The following is a 4,896-nucleotide window of genomic DNA, read 5'->3' as shown; positions in this document are numbered from 1 at the left end:
TTATTTCTATTTCTCTGCCTCTCTCCCTTTCGCTGTTCAATCATTCACTTTCAGTCTCTCACTACATTATTAATCTCTCTCTCTCTCTCTCTCTCTCTCTCTCTCTCTCTCTCTCTCTCTCTCTCTCTGTCTCCCTCTCTCTCTCTCTCTCTCTCTCCCTCTCTCTTCTCTGCATTTCATTATGGCTCTGTCTCTGCCTGGAATGGAAAACTCTGCCAAGTCTCTCTCACCAGGTTGGAGCAGTCACGGAAAACACAGCATGCATGGAGCAAGTCCTGGAGTTTGTGTGTACTCCACTCTCTTCTCCTCTCCGCTCTCCACTCTCCTCTCTTCTCCTCTCCTCTCTTCTAGCCCCAAATCCTTTCCTCTCCACTTCTCCCCTCTCCTCTCCTCTCCCCTCCTCTCCTCTCCTCTCCTCTCCTCTCCACTTCGCCCTTCTCTTCTCTTCTCTTCTCTTCTCTTCTCTTCTCTTCTCTTCTCTTCTCTTCTCTTCTCTTCTCTTCTCTTCTCTTCTCTTCTCCTCTCCTCTCCTCATCTTTCCTCTCCTCATCTCTCCTCTCCTCTCTCATCTCCCCCTCTCCTCTCCTCTCCTCTCCTCTCCTCTCCTCTCCTCTCCTCTCCAGTCCTCTCCTCTCCTCTCCTCTCCTCTCCTCTCTCCTCCTCTAGCCCCCCTCCGTTCCTCTCCACTTCTCCCCTCTCCTCTCCTCTCCTGTTCTTTCTTCTCATGCCTCTTCTCTCCTCTCCCCTCTTCTCCTTTCTTCTCCTCCCCTGTCTCCTACTCCTCACTCCACTCCACCCCTCTCTACTCCACTCCTCTCCTCTCCTCTCCTCTCTACTTCTCCCCTCTCCTCTCCACGTCTCCCCTGTCTCCTCCTCTTCACTCCTTTCCTCTCCTCTCCTCTCCTCTCCTCTCTCCTCTCCTCTCCTCTCCTCTCCTCTCCTCTCCTCTCCCCTCCTCTCCTCTCCCCTGCTCTCCTATCCTCTCCTCTCTCGCCTCTCCTGTCTCCTCCTCTTCACTCCACTCCTCTCCTCAGTCGTGCCGTCTCCTCTCCACCGACCCGAGTTGGCCCAGATGACTGAGCTGGCTCGGAGTAGATAACCGACTCTGGCCTTTCCAAGCACCACAATGGGCCTCTACTCTCCAGTAACAGGCCTGATCTCCAGGGCCGGATTAATGCACAGGCTGGATATGGCAGCAGCATAGGGCCCCCCACCTGCCAGGGGGGCCCTGATAAGCCAAACACGAAAAATTGCGGGATTGTGACAGGATGCAATATTGAAAAATTAATGTGTCGTGTTAGTCGAGTAAGTTATCCATAATTCCTAGCTCATAATTGAGACACTGTGTACTATGTAAATGTGTCTCGAACTTTGCCTTCCAGGGGGCCCCACAGCAATCTGTAGCCTAGGGGCCAAGGGGCTGTCTTAATCCGGCCCTGCTCGTCTCGCCCCACTGCCACAGAAATGACAGGCCCCTGGCCACACAGTGATACACATCATTTGAGCGGTCTGCCATATTGACATGCCGTGATTGAACGACAATAATAGTGAAAGCCCGAGCATGATCTTGGGCCAGGCCGGGTCAGTTCCGCGAATCATCTCGTCCGCCGCAAAGCATTGAATTGCACTACCGAGAAATTGTAACACGCTTTCAAGTAAGTGTCGTCTTCCAGTGAACAGTTCGAATTTTATTGTTCTAAAATGTTCTGTGCTCTGCTAAAAAAAAAAAAAGTCACACTGACAGCTGTGACAGATATGGGAGTCAGACAGTCACTGAGTGAGTCAGTGAGTGAGGGAGTGAGTTGGGGACTGAATGTCTGTCTCTTCTGAATCTGGAGTCCTCGACGTACGTCATGGAACATGCAGGACACCACCGGTGGTGGTGGATGGATACTGTTTCCACCAGCAGCACTGCACGACTCTCTCCACGTCTCTCTCTCGTCTGTTCTGCGTCAACATCTCGGGAGAGCGCGTAGCTTGTAGCTTCTGTTTGTTGATACAGTTGTAGCAGCAGAGGAGATAATGAAATGAAGCAGGCCACAGAGAGAGGAAGGTGCCACTTTACAAACCATACCCGGGCTGGACTGGCCACCTGGCAGAGCGGGCATTTCCCACACCCTTGTGGGCCCCTATTTTCAGAAATGTAAAACAACCAAAACATTTTTTTTTGTACATTTCTGAAAATAGGGCCCCACGAGGGTGCAGGGCCCACCAGTGAGTCCATTCTGCACTGCTAATCATGAGGGGCCCCTTCAAGCCAAAAGTGCCCGGGTCCTATTTCTCTCCCAGTTCAGCCCTGTGACCCATACGGCACGTGAGAGCCGGCGCGGGAATGTCCTCTCTGTGGAAAAAAGGATGAGAACAAAAAGAGAGAGGGAGAGAAAGAAAGGAAGCGAAAGAGAAAGAGAGAAGAGAGAAAGATTAAATAACAAGATGTGATTATGCCTTGGGGATGCAGTTAACACCTCTCTCTCTCTCTCTATCTCTATCTCTCTCTCTCTCTCTCTCTCTCTCTCTCTCTCTCTCTCTCTCTCTCTCTCATCTGCACACCACTGTGGACAGCTACTGCGGGTGGTGGGTTAAGTTTTCTTTGGTAAGGGGCTGTTTTTAATGGAGAAGTGGGTTGGTGGGGGATAGGTTGGGGATAGGTTGGGTGGGTTGGGGGTGGGGATATTTTCGTAGCTGTGTGGTGTGGACCATGGATGGTTCAATAAAAGGATTTTAAATGTCAATCTCTCTCTCCTCTCTCTCTCTCTCTCTCTCTCTCTCTCTGTAAATGCTTACATTGTTTCCGACAGATACTGTACATTCTAGCACTAGGGACAACCCCTAGCCCACCCCCAGCCCCAGCCCGTGCATGCGTGCTCCTCAACCCTACCTGATACTGCCAACAGCCCACCAGAAACATTCAACCGCTGGGGACAGCCCACCCCTCTCCCCCCCAGTCACCACCCCCACACCGTCCACTTTGTACACCCTACATCCCTCCACTGTCCTACCCCTCCACGATACTCCCAACACCCCTACCACCACCATATAAACACCACCTCCACCACCACCACCACCACCACCACCACCATCATCACCATAACTATCCCCACCACCACCTCATCCATCTATTCTCCAACTCCCATCCACCCTTGATGCTCTTCAACTCCCTGGCAGAAACATGCGTCTATGTGTCTCTAGCGTCAAACTCCCCAGCAGAAACATGCAACCACTGGAGACAACTTCCTGCCACCCACCCCACCCACCCCTCTCCCCACATCCCTTGTACCACCAAACCAATATCACCACCCTGCATCCCTCCACTCCCCCTCCACACCCCCACCCCAACAGCTCAGCATGTCATCTGACATGTCGTCACTGGGGACCACCCCCGACTCCCCATCCCCTTCGTAAACCCCACCACCGCACCACCCATGCTCCCAACAGCCTGGCGGAGAAGGCCAACGTATTCGACCTCCGCTTGAATGCGAGACGCACCACCAGCTCTCTGACTCCCACGGGCAGGCCCATGCAAATCACAACCGGCTGCACAAGTGGCCTCAGAGGCGCGCTCTCTCTCTCTCTCTCTCTCTCTCTCTCTCTCTCTCTCTCTCTCTCTCTCTCTGTCTCTGTCTCTTTCTCTCTCACTCTCTCACTCTCTCTCTCTCTCTTTTTCTCTCTCTCTCTCGCTTGTATGGCTTCCAGAAGGGAGAGAAAAAAACATTTTTGAAGACATAGCATCGTAGACAATCCACCTCTAGCTGGCTGGGTTTAACTGGGCTTCTCGACAATTAATTATGTGGGCTTAACTGTGCTGTACGCTCCCATGGGTGGGTAAGCAGGTGAAGAGCGTAGTTAGCTTATCAGGGCCTGAGATCGTCTTTCTAGCCGGCGCTTTCTCTAATCCGTGGTTTTTCAGGCAGGAGCATACTGTAGCTAGCTCAGGCATTTTCTCATGTCATCCTACCCCTCTGCCCCAACCAGCCACACTGGAACAGAAGCGGACTAAACATTAGGCAACTCTAGGCAATTGCCTAAGGCCCCAACCAAATCTCCATAGAGCCCCCCACTGCCATACCGCTCGAGAAACACACAAAAAATAATCCTAATTTGTCACTTATGTTTAGTGTTCTAAGAGACACTAAAATGGCACCCTCACTCCTTCTGCTCCAATTGGTGACGTGTTTAAAGAATGACTTTTGAGGGCCCTGTATTTACATTTTGCCTAGGGCCCTAAAAACGTCCAGATCGTCCCCTGCAGTGGAGACTTTGAGCAGAGCAGAGCAGAGAGCGATCATCGTGGCTGTTGTCATACTGAATCAGGCCGGGTAACTGTAGAAACACAAATTGCACTTCCCCATGAACGAGCCCCATTCTTCCACTGGCCCGCTCTAAGCGTTCACCCCCCTCCCCTCCAAACTGAAGTCCCCGGTGGATTGAGTAAATGAGTGTGTGTTGCTCCTCGTCCCCCTCCCTGGATCACTCATTAATGCTGCTTGGCTTCGGTCCCCCTTTATTTTCGAGGGGGTTTTGTTTGGAAGGAGCCCAAATGGAAACACACACTTGGAGAGCGTCCAGGTGGACGATGCCGGCAAACACACACTTGGAGAGCGTCCAGGTGGACCATGCCGGCTTCCTCTATGATTTGTTGCGCCCATAATGGACTGTTCTCAGCTGAGGGAGGAGAGAGGCTCGGGCTCGGGTTCTCGCTTCCCGAGTCTCCGGGCTTATCTAGGCTCTGCTCTGCTCTCGGATCTAGAGTGCGTTTCTCGAAATCACTTTTGGTTACTAAGTTAGCAACTTACTTGGTTGAAATGCAATTTCCCATTGGCAGCCTACTAAGTTGCTAACTGGTTAGCAAACAATGCTTTCGAGAAACAGGGTCCTGGACTGTCAGGCTGAATGGCT

At 52.0% G+C, this 4,896-nt stretch overlaps 1 pseudogene; it reads left to right on the top strand.

The window, feature by feature from the left end:
* LOC134463433 (kelch-like protein 38) overlaps window positions 1-3,402 on the top strand; it is a 24,268-nt pseudogene extending 20,866 nt beyond the window's left edge.
* The last annotated feature ends 1,494 nt before the right edge of the window (window positions 3,403-4,896 follow it).

Source organism: Engraulis encrasicolus, chromosome 14 (genome assembly GCF_034702125.1).
Source record: "Engraulis encrasicolus isolate BLACKSEA-1 chromosome 14, IST_EnEncr_1.0, whole genome shotgun sequence".
Classification (NCBI taxonomy): domain Eukaryota; kingdom Metazoa; phylum Chordata; class Actinopteri; order Clupeiformes; family Engraulidae; genus Engraulis; species Engraulis encrasicolus.
Note: the sequence above shows the minus strand (reverse complement) of the source record. Positions and strands in the feature narration are given on the sequence as shown.